Below are 19,169 nucleotides of genomic sequence, written 5' to 3' on the forward strand. Positions count from 1 at the left end.
CATTCTTTACAGACTGTACTATTTTGGCAGATTGCTGTTATGTTTGCATTGTTTGCATATGTTTGCTTGTTTAATGATTCTATTTGAGGATAGGAGTATTAAATATGTAGAGGCATTTATTATTCAATGTTGAATAATAATTTTAGTGATTTGTTACAGTAGAGAATGATAAGGTTTCTGCATTGGTTTATACTAACTTATCTCACGAGTTCTTGTTGAGTTTGGTGTGGATGAAGCTTTCGAGATTTAGGAAACCGTGATATGAGAGGAATTAAGGAGACACAAAAGCTCAAGCTTGGGTATGCCCAAGGCACCCCAAGATAATATTCCAAGAAGTCTCAAGCATCTAAGCTTGGGGATGCCCCGGTAGGCATCGCACCTTTCTTCTTCAACAATTATCGGTTAGTATCGGTTGAGCCTAAGTTTTTGCTTCTTCACATGATGAGTGCAATCCTTGAAATGTCGTTTTATTTTGTTTTTCTTGCTGTTTGAATAATATCCCAAGATCTGAAATTCTTAAATGAGAGAGAGTCTTCACATAGCTACATAATTATTTAACTACTCATTGACCTTCACTTATATCTTTTTGGAGTAGTTTGTCATTTACTCGTGTGCTTCACTTATATCCTATGAGTAAATGGTTGAATGATTTGAATGTCATAAATCTGAAATTATATATGTTTCATATGCCTTTCCCCTGGGGAGTAATACCTTCACATATAAGAAGTAGAGGTGGTAAATTTTTTGAAGGTTAGCAAAAATTATATTGGTCACTTGAACAATTCATGAAAGAATATTGAAGGAAGAGAGATTTCACATATAAATATACTATCTTGGACATCTTCTATGATTGTGAGCCCCATTAATTATTTTCAAACCTGAGCAAATTAGTTGAAGTTGGACAAGGAAGACAACATAATGAGTTATGCTTGGGTATATTTGTATAGAAGTTATATTGTTATGGATCCTCTAACATGTGGTGCTTGCCATTTAGAATCCTTTGCTAGCCAAAATATCTGTACTAAGCGGGAATACTGCTTGTGCATCCAAAATCCTTGAACCAAGTTCCTTCCATGAGTGTCCACCATATCTACCTATATGCGGTATTTACCTGCCGTTCCAAGTAAATTTGCATGTGCCAAACTCTAAACCTTCAAATAATAATCTGTTTTGTATGCCCGAATCGCTCATGTAGCGACTAGGGGCTGTCAGTATCTTCCATGCTAGGTGGGTTATTCTCACGATGAGTGGACTCCGCTCATCATTCATGAGAAAATGGCTGGTAACTGGGATGCCCGGTCCTATGATCAAAAGATCAAAAACAAATTCGCAAATAATTTAAACAAACTCCCCCAGGATTGCTGAAAGTTGGACGGCACCCGTTGTTTCGGACAAGCCGTAGAGTGTGATTGTTGGTGGAGGGGGAGTAAAATCTTTACCTTTCTGTTTGGGAACCGCCTATAATGTATCTCGTATGGAAGATATTGGGAACTCTTGGTCGTTATGTTGACAATGAAAGCATACCTCTCAAAATTATTTTCATCTCTGTTTTAGCTTCGAGCTCTGGCACCTCTGCAAATCCCTGCTTCCCTCTGTGAAGGGCCTATCTTTTACTTTTATGCAAGAGTCAGTAGTATTCCTTCTCATTCCAACCTACTTTTTAGTTGGCAAGCATCATGTGGTGGAGAAAGATCTAAGCATATATGGCCATTCAAATATATTTGAGCATGAATTATTATTGTTGACACTACCCTTGAGGTAAAAGGTTGGGAGGCGAAACATTAAGCCTCTATCTTTCTCTGTGTTCGATGAATACTATTTGTTCTAAAAATATGCTTTGAGTGGTAGCAATCATGGAAGACTATATGATGGTTGAGTATGTGGGATTTGCTAAATCAAAGCTCTTACATAGACCCTTCCTCAAAATAAGATGAATTGCAATTGTTTGATGACTGAGAACTGTTTGTTAGTTTTCAAGAAAGTTTATGATCTATACTTTAACATGTGAATAGCTTGTTACTTGATCATGAGAAGCTTTATGTTATGAGCTACTGTTATGACATATAATGATGCTAGAAAAGGTGATTGAAATTATCATTGATCAAACTTGTGCACCTGCTAGCATTCACACTTCATAAATTAGTTCTTTTATCATTTACCTACTCGAGGACGAGCAGGAATTAAGCTTGGGGATGCTGATACGTCTCCAACGTATCTATAATTTATGAAGTATTCATGCTATTATATTATCTGTTTTGGATGTTTATGGGCTTTACTAAACACTTTTATATTATTTTTGGGACTAACCTATTAACCGGAGGCCCAGCCCAAATTGTTGTTTTCTTGCCTATTTTAGTGTTTTGAAGAAAAGGAATATCAAACCGAGTCCAAACGGAATGAAACCTTCGGGAGAGTTATTTTTGGAACGGAAGCAATCCAGGAGACTTGGAGTAGACATCAGGGAAGCTTCGAGAAAGCCACGAGGCAGGGAGGCGCGCCCTACCCCCCTGGGCACGCCCCCACCCTCGTGGGCCCCTCGTGGCTCCCCTGACCGACTTCTTTTGCCTATATATGTCCATATACCCTAAAAACATCGAAGGCGCCGCCGCAAGCCTCTGTAGCCATGAAAAACCAATCAGGACCCTGTTCCGGCACCCTGCCGGAGGGGGGGATCCCTCACCGGTGGCCATCTTCGTCATCCCGGCGCTCTCCATGACGAGGAGGGAGTAGTTCACCCTTGGGGCTGAGGGTATGTACCAGTGATAATCCTCAAGTGTAGGGAATCATCATATCAATTTCCAAAGGTGGAAGTGATAAGTATGGAGTGTCGAACACACATACGACTCTACGTACACCGAACGTTTGCTTCCAACTAGAAACGATAAATAAAACTATGTTGTGGGTATGAAGAGGATAACTTTGCATGATATCGGAGAACTAAAATATAAAAGTAGTTGCTGTTATCATAAAGTTAGAATATACTACTAAAAATTATAAATAGCGAGTGTGGAATAATGATGGATCGGTGTGCGGAATTGTCCTAGGAAATTGTTAACAAGACCGATAGTCGTCATTGCAATTTCATATGAGGGAGAGGAATAAGCTAACATACTTTCTCTTCTTGGATCATATGCACTTATGATTGGAACTCTAGCAAGCATCCGCAACTACTAAAGATCATTAAGGTAAAACCCAACCATAGCATTAAAGCATCAAGTCCTCTTTATTCCCATACGCAAGAACCCCCTTACTCGGGTTTGTGTTTCAGTCACTCACCAACCCACTATAAGCGAATCATGAACGTATTGCAACACCCTACAATGGTAGTCCCTCACGCTTGCGCGACACGGAGAGCACCATAGGACAGCACCAATAATAAAACATACAACTCATACCAATCTAGATCATCAATCAACCCAAAGACAAAGGATATCTACTCAAAACATCATAGGATGGCAACACATCATTGGATCATAATATGTGGAATAAAGCACCATGTTCAAGTAGGGATTACAGTGGGGTGCGGGAGAGTGGACCGCGTAAAATAGATGAGGATGGTGATGATGATGGTGATGTTGATGAAGACGGTCACCGCGGCGATGATTCTCCTCCCGATGGCACTCCGGTGCCACCGAGAGAGAGGAGGAGAGGTTCTCCCCCTTGTGCTTCGTCCTCCATAGCCTCCCCCTAGATGGGGAGAGGTTCTCCCTCTGGTCCTTGGCCTTCATGTCGATGATGGCCCCTCTGGGATCCTCCTCCGGGGCCTCCGGTGATGATGGCCCCCTCCGGCAGGGTGCCAGAGAGGGCCTAGATTGATTTCTCGTGGCTACAGAGGCTTGCGGCGATGGAACTTCCGATCTAGGTTATTTTCTGGGGGTTTCTATATTTATAGGAATTTTTGATGTTGGTTTCACGTCAGGGGGGGTCTCTGAATCGTCCACGAGGCAGGGGCCCACGCCCAGGGGGGTGGGCGCGCCTCCCACCCTCGTGGACAGCCCGGGACTCTTCTGGCCCAACTCTTTTGCTCCAGGGCTTCTTTTGGTCCATAAAAAATCAACAAAAATTGGCACGTCAATTGGACTCCGTTTGGTATTCCTTTTCTGTAAAACTCAAAATCAAGGAAAAAACAGAAACTGACACTGGGCTCTAGGTTAATAGGTTAGTCCAAAAAATCATATAAAATAGCATATAAATGCATATAAAACATCTAAGATGGATAATATAATAGCATGAATACTTCATAAATTATAGATACGTTGGAGACGTATCAGCATCCCCAAGCTTAATTCCTGCTCGTCCTCGAGTAGGTAAATGATAAAAGAAATAATTTATGAAGTGTGAATGCTAGCAGGTGCACAAGTTTGATCAATGATGATTTCAATCACCTTTTCTAGCATCATTATATGCCATAACAGTAGCTCATCTCATAAAACTTTTCATGATCAAGTAACAAGCTATTCACATGTTAAAGTATAGATCATAAACTTTCTTGAAAACTAACAAACAATATTCTCAGTCATCAAACAATTGCAATTCATCTTATTTTCAGGAAGGGTCTATGTTAGAGCTTTGATTCAACAAACTCCACATACTCAACTATCATTTAATCTTTCACAATTGCTAACACTCACGTGATATTTATGGGTTCAAAGTTTTAATCAGACACAGAGAAAGATAGGGGCTTATAGTTTTGCCTCCCAACCTTTTACCTCAAGGGTAATGTCAACAATAATAACTCATGAAAACCTACATCCAAGTGGATATATATATCCGGATCACTCCAACACAAAGTGCTTGCCAAAGGAAAAAGTGTAAAAAGGAAAGGTGATGATCACCATGACTCTTGTATAAGGGTAGAAGGTAAAAGTAAAAGATAGGCCCTTCGCAGAGGGAAGCAGAGGTTGTCATGCGCTTTTATGGTTGGATGCACAAAATCTTAATGCAAAAGAACGTCACTTTATATCGCCCCTTGTGATAAAGACCTTTATTATGCAGTCCGTCGCTTTTATTTCTTCCCTATCACAAGTTCGTATAAAGCTTATTTTCTTCGCACTAATAGATCATACATATTTAAGGAGCAATTTTTATTGCATGCACCGATGACAACTTACTTGAAGGATCTTACTCAATCCAAGGTAGGGATGGTGGACTCTCATGGCAAAACTCGTTTTAAGGGATATTCGGAAGTACAAGTAGTATCTCTACTTGGTGCAAAGAATTTGGCTAGCATGAGGGGGAAAGGCAAGCTCAGCATGTTGGATGATCCATGACAATATAACGTTTTGGATGTAGGAAAACATAACCCATTAAGTTGTCTTCCTTGTCCAACATCAACTTTTTAGCATGTCATATTTTAGTGAGTGATCACAATTACAAAAGATGTCCAAGATAGTATATTTATATGTGAAATCTCTCTTCCTTCAATATTCTTCCATGAATTGTTCATGTGACCAATTCTACGTTTGCTAATTTTCAATAAGTTTACTACCAATACTTATTATGTGTGAAGTCATTACTCCCCATGTTATAAGCATATGAAACATATATAAATTCAGATTTATGATATTCAATTCATTCAACCATTTACTCATAGGATATACGTGAAGCACGTGAGTAAATGACAAACTACTCCAAAAAGATACAAGTGAAGAACACTGAGTAGTCAAATAATTAACTAGCCATGGGAGGATTCTTTTTCATTCAATAATTCAGATCCAATGATTTTATTCAAACAGCAAGTAAAATTGAAAATACTCTCCAAGAAAAACACATATCATGTGACGAATAAAAATATAGCTTCGAGTAAGGTATACCGATAGTTTTGAAGACGAAAGAGGGGATGCCTTCCGGGGCATCCCCAAGCTTTGGCGCTTGAGTATTCCTTGAATATTACCTTGGGGTGCCTTGGGAATCCCCAAGCTTAGGGTCTTTCCACTCCTTATTGTCCTCATATCGATATCTCACCCAAAGCTTGAAAACTTCAATCACACAAAACTTAACGGAACTTCGTGAGATAGGTTAGTATGATAAAGAGTAAACCATTCACTTTGGTACTGTCAAAGACAAGGTTAGTAATTGTTCTCACACAATTCCTACTGTACCATAACATTTCTACAATTTATATTGAGAAATATAAGCCATAGAAACTAGAAAACAAGCAAACTATGCAATGAAAACAGAATCTGTCAGAAACAGAACAGTCTGTAATGATCTGAACAGCGACTATACTTCTGCTACTCCAAAAATTATGAAATAAATTGGTGGACGTGAGGAATTTGTCTATTAATCTGCTGAAAAAAGAATCAACTCAAAAGCACTGTTCTGTAAAAAATGGTAGCTAATCCCGTGAGCGCAAAGTTTCTGTTTTTTACAGCAAGATCACATTAACTTTCACCCAAGTCTTCCCAAAGGTCTTACTTGGCACTTTATTGAAACAAAAGCTATAAAACATGATTACTGTGACACCCGGATAATTAAGCTATAGTAACCCTCTACTAATGATGCCACGTCACCTCGATTTCTATTAATAAACTCGCGTTAGTTCAAAACGATTCAAATTCAAATTTTAATTATAGGCAAACAATAAAAGTTCTCAAGTATTAAAATAAAATGTTCGGAGTGAGCGAAATAATGCATAGGTAATTATGGAGGAGAAACCACACTTTTATAAAATGTTTAAATACTCTAAAATGATTTAAACCGTAGCAAAAACAATTATATAAATGCCTTTGGTATTTTATAAAATACTAAACTATTTTATTTCAGGTAAAACTTTTATGGCAGTGGGTTGTTCTGAAATATTATTCTAGGAGCTATTGTCATATTTTACAAAGCTAAGGAAAATATAAAATAAAATAAAACAGAGTTGTAAGAAAAGGAAACAGTAAAATAGAAAAAAAAGGAATAGGAGCAAACTACGTGGGCTCTAATGCTACAGGAGCAATACCCAGCCCACCCCCTTTCATCCCCCGCGCTACAGGAGGCAGGGGGCTCGTGGCAGGCATCTAGCCGCCATGGTCGTGCCCAACCACGCGCCGGCCATCCCACGGCTCCCCTGTTAGATAAGGCCGAGCCAGACCCCTGTGCAAACCCTAGCACCTCCCCACTTCCCCTCCCCTCGCGCTGCTTCGCTCTCTCCCTCTGTGTCTTGTTCACCCGACTAGGTCATCGCCGTCACCGCATCGTCCCCGCGACCACCGTCGTCCCCGCACCCCACCAAGGAGTCCAGGAGCTCTGCAGTGTTCTTCTACGTCATCTACGGCCACCCGTTCGAGCTCGACGACTCGGCATCGTGCGGATCGAGGTCTTCTTCCACCTCCGGCCACCGCGGGCTCACCGTCGATCCGCGTCACCTCGTAAACCCCGGCCCCGCACGAGCTCGCCATCGTCTTCCTCTCGGTGAGCTACACCGGTTCCCCTTCCCCCCCCCCTTTGATTTCGTCGCCGTAGACTATCGAACCACCGCGCCCCAGCTCCTGGATGCCGCCCCCCGTGGCCGTGCTCCTCTCGGCCCGTGGCCGCACCCTGGCCCCGCCCAGGCGTGCTCACCGCACCGCGACCGCGCCCAGCCGTGTCGCCCACCCGCTCGTCGTTGCCCGCGCAGCCGCTCCTGCTGCCGCAGCTGATGCTCGCTTGCTGCTGCTCCTGCAGCTGCTACTGCCTCGCGACGCCCGCTCCCATGCCTGCTTGGTTGTTCGCTGCTCCGCTGCTACTCCTGCTAGCTGCTGTGATAGATGCTGCTGCTGCTGCTTACTACTGATGCGGCTGCTATGCTGTTGTTTCTCGCATGTTACTGCCGTTGTTGGCTGCTCCGGCGCCCCCATGGGTTGTGCGTGTATGTGCACAGCGGTGGGGCTGGTTGTGCCTCTGGCCGACCCTATGCAAATTAGCTTAGGGGCTAATTAGTAGTTAGGTTTGGTACTAGCCATATGACATGTGGACCCTCATTTAATTAAGCTAGTTTTTATTTATTTGTTAGGTATAGCCTATGACATATGGGCCACACCCTGCCCTTTTGACTAGTCAGAGTTGACTTGGTCAATTCGGATTAAAACAAATTAAAATAAAACCAGAAATTTAAGAAATTGTTTAGAACTTTGAAAAATCATAAAAAATAAACCGTTTATCAGATGAAAATACTTTGTACATGAAAGTTGCTTAGAAAAGCGAGACGGATCCGAATACGCAGTCCGTTCATCTGCCACGTGCCCCTAGCATAGCAAACATGCAACAATCCCCCTCCATTTCATCTGTCCGAAAATGTCAAACACCGGGAATACTTTCCCGGATGTTTTCCCCACTTCACCAGTATCACCTATTACTGCGTTAGGTCACCTCTAGACCGCGTATTGCCATGTTACGCTTTGTGATGCTTTGATTGCTCTGTTATTTATTGTGTTTCCCCTCCGTTACTTCTTTCCGCTAGACCCCGAGACTGCCGGCGATCCCCAGTTCGACTACGGTGTTGACGATCCCTCCTTCTTGCTAGAGCAACCAGGCAAGCCCCCCCTTGATCACCAGATATCGCCTATTCCTTCTCTCTACTGCTTGCATTAGAGTAGTAGCATGTTACTGCTTTCGGTTAATCCTATTCTGCTGCATAGCCTGTCATTGTTGCTACAGTTGTTACCCTTACCTGCAATCCTAAATGCTTAGTATACGATGCTAGTATTTCATTAGTGGCCCTACACTCTTGTCCGTCTGCCATGCTATACTACTGGGCCGTGATCACTTCGGGAGGTGATCACGGGCATATTCTATATACTTTATACTGTTACATTACTTATGATACTGTTCGGAGATGGGGGCTGAAGGGGCAGGTGGCTCCATCCCGGTAGAGGTGGGCCTGCGTTCCTGACGGCCCCCGACTGTTACTTTGTGGCGGAGCGACAGGGCAGGTTGAGATCACCTAGGTGAGAGGTGGGCCTGGCCCTGGTCGGCGTCCGCGGTTACTTTAAAATAACACACTTAACGAGATCTTTGTATTTGACCTGAGTCTGTCCACTGCCTATACGCACTAACCAACTACGCAGGAATAGTTATGGGCACTCGACGCCGTGGTATCAGCCGAAGCCTTCTTGACGTCAGCGACTGAGCGGCGCGCGCCGGATTGGACTGGAATGCCTGCTCTTGTATTAGGGAGGCTAGGTCTGCTTCCGGCCGCCCTCACAACGTGCAGGTGTGCAATGGGCGATGGGCCCAGACCCCTGCGCCATAGGATTTAGACCGGCGTGCTGACCTCTCTGTTGTGCCTAGGTAGGGCTGCGACGTGTTGATCTTCCGAGGCCGGGCATGACCCAGGAAAGTGTGTCCGGCCAAATGGGATCGAGCGTGTTGGGTAATGTGGTGCACCCCTGCAGGGAAGTTTATCTATTCGAATAGCCGTGATCTTCGGTAATAGGACGTCTTGGAGTTGTACCTCGACTTTATGACAACTAGAACCGGATACTTAATAAAACACACCCTTCCAAGTGCCAGATATAACCCGGTGATTGCTCTCACACAGGGCGACGAGGGGAGGATCGCCGGGTAGGATTATGCTATGCGATGATACTTGGTGAACTTACCATGTACTCTCTTCTACATGCTGCAAGATGGAGGCTGCCAGAAGCATAGTCTTCGACAGGATTAGCTATCCCCCACTTATTCTGGCATTCTGCAGTTTAGTCCACCGATATTGCCCTTTACACAGATACTCATGCATAAGTAGTGTAGATCCTTGCTTGCGAGTACTTTGGATGAGTACTCACGGTTGCTTTTCTCCCCATTTTTTCCCCTTTCCTTTCTTCTTGGTTGTCGCAACCAGATGCTGGAGCCCAGGAGCCAGACGCCACCTTCGATGACGACTCCTACTACACCGGAGGGGCCTACTACTACGTGCAGGCCACTGACGACGACCAGGAGTAGTTTAGGAGGATCCCAGGCAGGAGGCCTGCGCCTCTTTCGATCTGTATCCCAGTTTGTGCTAGCCTTCTTAAGGCAAACTTGTTTAAGTTATGTTTGTACTCAGATATTGTTGCTTTCGCTGACTCGTCTATGATCGAGCACTTGTATTCGAGCCCTCGAGGCCCCTGGCTTGTATTATGATGCTTGTATGACTTATTTTATTTTTAGAGTTGTGTTGTGATATCTTCCCGTGAGTCCCTGATATTGATCGTACATGTTTGCGTGTATGATTAGTGTACGATTGAATCGGGGGAGTCACAATTACTACAGTAGCTTAACCATGTAAACACACAAAAACAGTAAGGGTAAATATTGGGTTGTCTCCCAACAAGCGCTTTTATTTAATGCCTTTTAGCTAGGCATGATGATTTCAATGATGCTCACATAAAAGATAAGAATTGAAACATAAAGAGACCATCATGAAGAATATGACTAGCACATTTAAATCTAACCCACTTCCTATGCCTAGGGATTTGTGAGAACATAATTTATAGGAATAAGAATCAACTAGCATAGGAAGGCAAAACAAGTATAACTGCAAAACTTTAAGCACATAGAGAGGAAACTTGGTATTATTGCAACTCATACAAGCATATATTCCTCCCTCATAATAATTTTCAGTAGCATCATGAATGAATTCAGCAATATAACCATCACATAAAGTATTCTTTTCATGATCTACAAGCATAGAAATTTTTCTACTCTCCACATAAGCAAAATTCTTCTCATTCGGAATAGTGGGATCACTAATTCCTAAAGTTGACACTCTTCCAACCCCACTTTAGATTATAGTATTATTCATACTCCAAAAGATATAAGTGAAGTTCATGGAGCATTCTACAATTAATATAGACTAACCAATATCCAAGCTCAAAGTATATAAGTGAAGCACACGAAGCATTCTATAAAACCATACTCAAAACATTTAAGCGAAGCACAAAGAGCAATTCTATAAGGTCATACTTAAAAGATATAAGTGAAGCACATGAAGTATTATATAAATCAATTAAGGGTTATCTCATACTAGCATGGTTCTTAAAGGAAAAACAAAAACACAAAGGACACAAATCATGTGAACAAAACAAAAACCGAGGTACACCGATATTTGCTGAAGAAGAAAGATGGGATGCCAACCGGGGCATCCCCAAGCTTAGATGCTTGAGTATCCTTGAAATATTTACTTGGGGTGCCTTGGGCATCCCCAAGCTTGAACTCTTTCCTCTCTTTATTCTTCTCACATTGATAGCTCCTCGATCTTCGAACACTTCATCCACACAAAACTTTAACAAAAACTTTGTGAGATCCGTTAGTATAATAAAGCAAATCACTACCTTTAGGTACTGTTGCAAACTTATTCCAATTTCATATTAGAACTATATCTACTGTATTCCAACTTCATCATGGTTCATACCCCCCGATACTACCCATAGATTCATCGAAATAAGCGATCAACACATAGAAAACAGAAGCTGTCAAAAACAGGACAGTCTGTAGTAATCTGGAAGTTTAGTAAACTTCTGTAACTCCAAAAATTATAAAATAAATTTGAAAATTTGAAAAATTTGTACAGAAGTAATGTGCAAAACGTTTCAGACCCATTTGACCTTCCAGTAAAAAATGAAAAATAACGCACTACAGCCAAAGTTTCTGTTTTTGTTCTGCACATAGTAAACAAGCAATCTAATCATCCTAAAACCAAAGCTTGGCACATTATTTTTATAATACAATGGATATATGAAAGGGGTTAATTATTTACAGAGAAACTTCCATGAAAAATTCTACATTGTTTCCGTGAGCATGAACACAAGTGCTCAAGGTCGACCCTCACTTCTTCAATGCATAACTTTCCAATCACTTCTCTTTTTGAAAAACTTATTAGGCATGAGAGGCAAGTATTTTTTTTTTGGTATTTTCATTCTTTAATTTTTTTGTATGTTTCACCCACAACTAAACAGAAACAAAAAGAAAAAACAAAATCTACTTAGTGAAGAAAGCAAACAAGCACACACGAGAATATCAACCCCATGCTATTGCTCCCCGGCAACGGCACCAGAAAAGAACCAGTAGCTATGTGCTTGATCTCTCTCTCTCTCTCTCTCTCTCTCTCTCTCTCGTGTTCTTGAGGTGGTACGATCTTGATGTATCGCGAGCTTTGCTACTATAGTTGGATCTTATGGTGTTTCTCCCCCTCTACTCTCTTGTAATGGATTGAGTTTTTCCTTTGAAGTTATGTTATCGGATTGAGTCTTTAAGGATTTGAGAACACTTGATGTATGTCTTGCATGTGCTTATCTGTGGTGACAATGGGATATCACGTGATCTACTTGATGTATGTTTTGGTGATCAACTTGCGGGTTCAGTGACCTTGTGAACTTATGCATAGGGGTTGGCACACGTTTTCATCTTGACTCTCCGGTAGAAACTTTGGGGCACTCTTTGAAGTACTTTGTGTTGGTTGAATAGATGAATCTGAGATTGTGTGATGCATATCGTATAATCATACCCACGGATACTTGAGGTGACATTGGAGTATCTAGGTGACATTAGGGTTTTGGTTTATTTGTGTCTTAAGGTGTTATTCTAGTACGAACTCTTGAATAGATCGATCCAAAAGAATAACTTTGAGGTGGCCTCGTACCCTACCATAATCTCTTCGTTTGTTCTCCGCTATTAGTGACTTTGGAGTGACTCTTTGTTGCATGTTGAGGGATATTTATATGATCCAATTATGTTATTATTGTCGGGTGGTAGGTGCGACATATGCCAACGGGTGGCTTATCATTGTGGGTGCCAATAAAACGTCGCTGGTGCCTGGAAACGGGATGAGGCGAAGACATGCACGCCGGCGGATCTTACCCAGGTTCGGGGCTCTCCGAGGAGATAACACCCCTAGTCCTGCTCTGCGGGGTCTCCGCATGATCACTAGATCAGGAAAAGTAGCTACAGTCGCTCCCAGAGCTGATGGGTTCAAGGGAGAAGAAGAACAAGGCTAGCTCTTGCTTCTCTCTCTTTCTATGGTGTGTGTGCTATGCTTCGAAGCCAAACCTTTGCATGGGTGCCCCGGGGGGGTTATATAGGCCTACCCCCCGGGGGTACAATTGTAATCCAGCTGGGCACTGGTCCCAGTCGTCAGTGTCTACGCTCGCCGCCTTCTCCGCCGGCTGTTGCGGCCCGCCGACTGGTGGGTCCCGCCGGCTGCCGGCCTCTTGGTCGACAGACCGACCCCACCGCCTAGGATCTTGTCGGCGGCTGCTTACTGTAGCCTCGCCCCTGATGACGAGGGCTTCGTTGAGGTAAGCGTGGCTACAGTGGGCCGCCTCGAGGGCTCTCACTGTAGCCTTACCTCGTCTTGTCTCCTTAATGTGGCACATGCTTCGAGGGAGGGGGTAGCCAACTTCTGGGGGCCGGCTACGCCCTTGGCCGACTGGGGGAGGCCGGGCCGCCTCCGCGCCTCTCTCTGGCTGAAGGGGCCCGCCGCCCGTGGGCCGTACCGGCGTCTGCCGTGGGTGACGTCGAGGCTAGCATGGCTACAGTGCCGAGCCGGACGGGAGACGGTCGTCCCGTACGGCGTCCTGTGGCCATGCCTGGTTTCGGGGGCAGTGGGCCGCACTGCGGACACACCCCGTCTTGTCACCGTTATGTGGCGTAGCTTTGGTGGTTGCGGTCTTGGCCGGCTTCTTGGAATCGGCGTTCTTCGGGGCCGGCTTCAGGGAAGTCGGCATCCTTTACGGCCGGCTTCCCGGAGTCGGCCACCCTGTGGTTATCCCGGGGGGAGGTTGCTGAGGCTGGGCCGCCTTCCGTGAGTCGGCTTCAGAGGTAGCCGGCCAGGGAAGATGGTCCGATGCTTGGAGCGCTTGAAGGCCCAAAGGCCTGATAATTTTTTGGAAGAGCCAGGGGCAGTCGGTTAGGCTACCCGTGGCCATTTACTCCGACAATTATTGTTGAGAGAACTTGCACTAGTGAAAGTATGAACCCTAGGCCTTGTTTCCTAGCATTGCAATACCATTTACGCTCACTTTTATCATTAGCTACCTTGCTGTTTTTATATTTTCAGATTACAAAAACCTATATCTACCATCTATATTGCACTTGTATCACCATCTCTTCGCCGAACTAGTGCACCTATACAATTTACCATTGTATTGGGTGTGTTGGGGACACAAGAGACTCTTTGTTATTTGGTTGCAGAGTTGTTTGAGAGAGACCATCTTCAACCTACACCTCCCACGGATTGATAAACCTTAGGTCATCCACTTGAGAGAAATTTGCTACTGTCCTACAAACCTCTGCACTTGGAGGCCCAACAACGTCTACAAGAGGAAGGTTGCGTAGTAGACATCATCCTTGCGTGTTCAACTGCTATATGCATATATATATATGGTTGCTCGCCGTTGAGGCGACCGCGAAGCGCTCTGCTCGCGTCCCTCCGCGCGCGCTCTGCCAACGGTTGGGCGTGCGCACGATCTCGTCGGGGGCCCCGTATGCATGCGGTTGCTCCGCGCGCTTTGCCACGTGATGCAGTTACGTGCGGCACGATAAAGTTAAGCGTTGTAAATTAGAACTGACATCAGGGCCTGCCGATATTCCTGGCCGTCTGGCTTCCCCTTTAATTCCCGCGGCCATTATAACCTTAGTCTCTTCAACCTTTCGATCGCACCCCACAACACAACAAGCACACCCACGACGACACATAGAGAGGGGATGTCCAGCGGCACTCCAATGGAGTTCGGCGAGCATAGAGTGGAGACCCACGCGAGGGAGACAGATCTCTCGGTGGTGTACACCATCGACCTGGCCGTGGTGGACGACTACATCAACATCGTTGAGCAGTTGCTTGTTGGAGACAAGTACAAGGTGGTCGGCATCGACCTCCGGTACACCGCCGGTCGTCCCGGCATAGATCAGAAGGTTGCCATCGCCCAGTTGTGCTTGCGCCATCATGTCCTCATCTACCACTACTGCATGGCCACAAAGCCTTGCGACCGTTTCAACAGGTTTGTCAACAGCACCGACTACAAGTTCGCCACTGTGGAAACCAAAGATGACGTAAATGCGCTCGGTGTTACGGGCTTGGCCTGCAAGAACCTTGTCGAAATCCATGACCACTACAGGGTCTGGGGCAGCACGAAGAAGGACTCCCTGGTCGAACTCTCCTCGGCCTTCATCAACCCCTACAACGAAAAGATGAAGCAGGATGCCCAGAGAACAAGCCCCCTATCCTGGCACAGGGCCTGGATGCGGCAACTGGATGAACCTCACCTCAGGTTCGCGGCCAAGAACGTGTACACATGCTACGAGATGCACAGGAGGATCGTTGACATGAGGAAGTGCCTCGTTACCCAAATCGATGAGCCCGGATCGAGCCACAAGCAGAGCAAGCGTCACAAGAAGTAGATGATGGTCAGATGAAAGTTTATGCTAGTTAATCATGCATGTAATATATAGTTTACTTATTGGTGTGTGGAAATGTCATGTGTGTAGTAGCCACCTATGTAATTATGCATGTAATAGTTTACTTTGGTGTGTGCAAATGCCATGGTTGTAGTATCCACCTATGTAAGTGGATATTTAATTTGGTTATGCAAGCATGTCCTTATAAGTGTGTGTCTGTCTCTATATATATACTGAACTATTTGTTTTTTTGTCCAGGACACATACAGTCGTATTTTTTAATCCCTCCGTTGGATCATGTTATATTATAGGTGTGTCAGTTCAGTATTTTTTTCAGAATTTTTGACAACTTTTGCACCATTGAAACCCTTAACTAGTTATGTGGCAAGCACTTGTAGTATATATATATATATATATATATATATATATATATATATATATATATATATATATATATATATATATATATATATATATATATATATATACAGCCGGTCTATTCTGCTAATATTAGTAGAATAACTATTCTGATAACACTTCCGCACTGCACGCTCAACGCAGGTGCACGTCATTGTTTGAACCAAGTGTGCTGCAGTACTCAGGCGAGTGAACTTCTCGTCGCAAAAAAACTGCACGCTGTGTTTTTTCGGTACCTTTTTCGCTCTAGTTTTTAACCGTTTGTCGGAACGAGGCATGTAATATACCGTTGAAAAGCTACGGATTATGCGCTTCTTCGCCATGTTGAACACTTTTCGAGATTCCTCATGGTTTAAGAGAAGTTTTGAAAATGGTGCGGACCACGACGAGTGGCAGCGAGCGTTTTTTCGCGTTTTTTTCTAAACCGCTCGTCCGAATGAAGAAAATGATACACCATCGGAAAGATATCGCTGAGGCGCATCTTTTTCATATCTATTATTTTCTCTAATTCGTTACGGTTTAAGAGCAGTTTCAAATTTATTAAATCGCGGAATTCTGTTTTTTTAAAAAAATCAAATTTTCGGTACTGTTTTCGCTCTAGTTTTCTAACAGTTTGTCGAAACGAGGTGTCTAATATACTGTTGAAAATCTATGAAAGAGGCGCAATTTTCATATGTTGAAATGTTTTCGAGATTCCTTACGATTTTTAGTTAATTTTGAAAATTGTGCGGATGATGACGAGAGGCAGCGGCCGTTTTTCGAGAAATTTTTAAAAACCACTGATCGGAATGATTCAAATTATACGCCGTTGGAAAGATATCGATGGGGCGCAACTTTTTCATGTAGAACACGCTCTCTAATTCCTTACGGTTTAAGAGCAGTTTTGAATTTACCGAAATGCGGACACTCTGTTTTTCGCGACACCAAAATCGACGAGTGAACCGCATCGGACAGAAAACCGCACTGCTTTCGAACTTGAAACCGCACTGCATCAGACAGTCAAGTGAACTTCATGATTTCTCTTGTCGAACACAATTTTTTCGTATGTTTTGTACCAGGAGACGAGACTAGCAAACCACACACAAGAGAATAGCGAACCACACCAACGAGAGTAGTAAACTTCATGATTTCTCTTGTCGAACGTAATTTTTTCGTGTGTTTTGTGTTTTGTACCAGGAGACGAGACTAGCAAACCACACACAAGAGAGTAGCGAACGTAATTTTTTCGTGTGTTTTGTGTTTTGTACCAGGAGACGAGACTAGCAAACCACACACAAGAGAGTAGCGAACCACACCAACGAGAGTAGTGAACTTCATACTTCTTTTCGACAATCTTTTGCTTTACAAAGTGAACCACTTTGACTCACTACAAAATGAACCACATTGCAATGGCGACAAAGGGAACTGCATTATTTTTATTTTTTCTAGCATTTTCTCTTTATAATTTCATCTCAACTGCGAGGCCAGGTGTAGTGAACCGCACGCGACAGCAAAATGCACTGCAAGTGCGGATGAAGTGAGCCGCGACCCAATTCGAAACAAACTGCATGCTTTTTTGGTCGTAACGACAAAGGGGTTGTTAACAGAGAAACTACATCATGCTTTCAACATCCGATTTTTCACAAATTATAAACTATGTCCATACAAATTTGCAAAAGAATTCTTCCAAAAATAAGAAAAAAGTGAACTCCTCTATAGAAGTTTTTACAAAGTAAAGTCCTCTATACTATGCACTGCACTGCAAATCTCAATGGACAATTTTTTATGAACTTTACTAGGGGAGCCCCAATCGAACTCCACGACCCACAATACAGGACATCAATCAAACTCTAAACGAAGTGCATGCAGGAGAGCGAGTCTTTTGTTTCTTTTCCTATAATTGGTTTTTCCTCCTTTTTTCTGCATTAGAGAACATAGGGGACTGATCTGTGTCTTCATTCGAGCTTACACCGAACATCACACACACTGCAAAAAGAAACTTTAACATGCGAATTGCAAAAAGAAAAAAGTGGGCTGCAGCACTTGGTCGCCGGGGAGCTCGCTATCGAACGGGATCCATGGTGTGGCGCAGGGACAAGATTGAGATGGCCATGGTGCCACCTGCGGGGCACAAGCGAGGTGTGAGGGAGAGGTGAGGAGGAAGAAGGAAAGGAGGGAGAGGAGGGCGCTCACCTCCTGTGGGGCACAGCACTGCATTGGCGCTCGTCGTGGACCGCACTTCACCCACCGAAGAGCTGCATCCCCTGCTGGATGCCAGCGGGCTGCACCAACGCGACTAACGCACTGCACTCGTACATGTCACAAACTGCAAGGGGGCTTTACCGCTCGAATGACACAGACTGGTGCTGGGAGTTTCTGCCCTCTCCCCATGGTGGATGGCAACTGACAGAGAAGGGGATGACGATGAGAGGAGGAATCGTCGGATCGAGGCCATTTTTCCTGGCCAGAAGAGAAGCTGGGGGGCACATGAGCGCGGATCCCGTTCCCAGCGGAGGTAGGAGACGACGAGGCCAGCCGGAGAGGAGGACCCCGAGGCAGCTCCAGGGCCGTGGATTTTGGGCCGTCGTTGGAGAGGAAGAGCCGGTGGATCTCACCGGATCTGGCTCGAGGAGGTGTGGGATTGGTAAAATCTCACCGGATCTGGCCCATAGAGGAACGGCCAGTCGTCAGAGCGCCACCAGGATCGCGGGGGCTGCGCCGAAGAGGACGAGCAGGTGGTTGCGGGGAGCAGTGGTGGCGCACTAGGGAACTGGGTGGGGCGAAGCGATGCATGGGAGGGGCGGCGCGGCAGGGGCGACGGCAGAAGGAGATGGGGTGGCGCGGCGGGTGGCAGCCTAGGGAGGTGCTCTGGCGGCGGGGGGCAGGTCGGCGGCGCATCGGAGGCGGTCGCGGCTTCCGGTAGCGTTGGAGGAAGGTTGGGGGCGCGAGGGGCAGACGAAGGAGGAGAGGGGCGCCAGGGGGCCGCGGCCGCTCGGGATCCGGTGCCTGAGCCACGCCGGAGCGCCGTGCTTGTGGGGATGGGGATGGAGGGTGGTCGCGCTAGGGTGTGGGTTGCTGTTGGGAGATGGGAATCGGGGAGAGGTGGGTGGGGGCTTGACAGCGGAAGAAGGTGGGTTTGGTGGGGTGGGGTGTGCGTGGGGTGGGTATTTGCAGTTCGGTGGGGCTGTGGCGCGCGCGTGACAATGCGGGGTGTTAGGAGAATAAGAAACTGATGTGCACAATAAGACTCTTAAGGGTGTTATCATAATAGACCCACCCCATATATATATATATGTGTGTGTGTTTTTGTTCTGTATGCAATCCCATCGCACAACACACACGTCTTGTTAAGTTGAACCGTTTCTGTTCTCTTAGGTCAACGCAAATAGTTCATCCGAGTGAACCACATGCCGTATATCGCACACACCTTCATCTGG

The 19,169-nt window shown here is 44.8% G+C and overlaps 1 long non-coding RNA gene across 1 annotated transcript; it reads right to left on the reverse strand.

The window, feature by feature from the left end:
* Positions 1 to 17,352: 17,352 nt before the first annotated feature.
* On the reverse strand, positions 17,353 to 18,861 carry LOC123077793 (uncharacterized). Its single transcript, XR_006436832.1, has 2 exons — positions 17,926 to 18,861; positions 17,353 to 17,853 (listed from the first exon to the last, which is right to left on the reverse strand). It is a non-coding gene; the product is annotated as an uncharacterized lncRNA (long non-coding RNA).
* Positions 18,862 to 19,169: the final 308 nt, after the last annotated feature.

Source organism: Triticum aestivum, chromosome 3D (assembly GCF_018294505.1).
Source record: "Triticum aestivum cultivar Chinese Spring chromosome 3D, IWGSC CS RefSeq v2.1, whole genome shotgun sequence".
Taxonomy (NCBI): Eukaryota; Viridiplantae; Streptophyta; class Magnoliopsida; order Poales; family Poaceae; genus Triticum; species Triticum aestivum.